Here is a 2,137-nt window from a genome sequence, read left to right as displayed (position 1 = left end):
TTTTTCCTGGTTCGTGTGACTGTTTACCAAAAAATTTAAAACCAATCTTAAGCTATATCAGATACGTAGATATTCAGCTTGAGAGACATAATCATTTTCTTAAATCCATTCTACTAGTTTTTGATCTATAATCATTCTAACAATTCCCAAAGATCCGAATTTAGTTCAGGAGGCAGTTACTGTATTATCCAAGCAGTCCTAGGCAGCTGTCTTTCAGCAAGAAAGACAGTGAGCTGGAATATGATTCGAAATCAGGACTTAGCTGGTGTCTGTGATCAATTACTCCTTTATTTATCATTTTCATAATCCCATTGCCTCTAGTCCCAAGCCTTGATCTTTTGTAGCTGGAGATCTTAGTGTAAATCCCAGCATTCTCGGTTCCCATTTTAATATCACACAGTAGCCAGAGTTTTGCATAAAGCAAGATGCTCTCCTTTCTTGTCTAGAACCAAATACCTCCATTCCCAAACAGCACAGTGCCTTCCTGTGCCATGTCTGTGTGGGCACAAACACAGGAGCCCGCCCAGTACTCCACAGCCTGGTACCTTGTGAGAGCCTCCTGTACTTCAGGCTTTGAGGAAGGGAGAATCCTATGGGAACAGATGTCTCTGGTGACTTCTGGGGACATTACAGCCCAGAGGACTTCCTTGTGTCCATTTCTAGTTGCTCTATAACAACCGTGAGCCTTGAGATCTTTAGTGCTGTAGAGAGAATACGAGTATACACTAGGTGGGGGAGGGGTTAGAATTTCCTCAGGCCTCAGTGAGGGGACAAGTTCCTAGGCAACCTCGGGAGGGATCTACAGGTTGAGAACTCAGATTCAAGGGGTGGCATGAGTGAAACAGGGGAGCAGAAGAGATAGCAGAAGTCATAGCTAGGTCATAGCTAGGTGAAGGAATTCTAGGATGTATCAAGAAATAGTCCCCCTTGGCCGGGGCTGGTGACACCTTTAATCCCCAGCACCTGGGAGGCAGAAGGATCTCTTGAGTTTGAGGCCAGCCTGGCCTACAGACTTAGTTCAGGAGAGCCAGGACACTCTCTCCACAGAAACACGAGAGGAACAGGTATCCCTGCCACCAACCTTGTCCTTTAGTATCCCCACACTAAAATAACTTCTTGGGTTCCTTTTTATCCCCGCCATCCTTGTGTAGAAATGTTCAGTGGGTAGGGGAAGGAAGATGCCCTATATCCATCCAGTTGGAACAGGGAGAAACCCTGTCTTGAAGAAAACCAACCAACCAATCCCCTTGGTGATGTGCTCTAAAGGGCAGGAGTGGGAAGCCAACTTAAATTACAATAAAGGAGGCAAACAAAGCTAGTGAGGTAGGTGTGACTGGTCAAAATCGGATCCTGCAGTTTCCCCGAAGGATAGAAGGGCTAAGTAAATGATGTCATCCTGTCCAGGCTTGGAAATGAGTCAGGTGGATGTATCAAAGGAACCATCAAGGGTAAAACTGGCCTGGCAGTGGTGGTGCACACCTTGTGGAGGCAGGTGGATTTCTGAGTTTGAGGCCAGCACGGTCTACAGAGTGAGTTCCAGGAGAGCCAGGGCTACACAGAAAACCCTGTCTCGAAAAAACAAAACAACAAAACCCACAAACAAACAGAAAAGGGAGAGGAGGGTAAAACTCTGGGATCGATGGCTTCAGGACCAAAGGTAGCTGAGCTGGTTTGATAATTCTTCACCTCTAAGTACATTTATTCTGTCAACACCTGGGCTGGCACCTCTGCACAAAGCAGAGCCCACAGAGAACTTGAGGGTTATGAGCCACGGGGGTGCCCGCATAGTCTAGTGGGTGAAGAAAGGTTAGCATTACCAATGGGCGTCCCCTCCACAGAAATGAGACGGGAACAGACGTCTCTGCCACCTGCCTGTCCTTTAATAGTATCCCCTCGCTAAAGCAATCCTTACAGTCCTCTCACCACTCTGCTCCCCAGATTGGTTTAGGAATATCCAGTGAACAGAGGGAAGAAGACGACCCCATGAACACAGTAAATGACACACAAACCATTTACTCATGGCAACACCAGAGACAGTTTTCCTTTATTCTGTTAAAAAAAAGTTTTTCCAGAGGTGTGTACACATCCATAGTACTGTAACAATTGCTGGGGCTGGAGAGAGAGAGAGGGAGGGTAT

This window comes from Grammomys surdaster, unplaced genomic scaffold, assembly GCF_004785775.1.
Source record: "Grammomys surdaster isolate TR1022 unplaced genomic scaffold, NIH_TR_1.0 99, whole genome shotgun sequence".
Lineage (NCBI taxonomy): Eukaryota > Metazoa > Chordata > Mammalia > Rodentia > Muridae > Grammomys > Grammomys surdaster.
The sequence above is the reverse complement of the archived record's forward strand: the minus strand, read 5'-3'. Positions refer to the sequence as shown.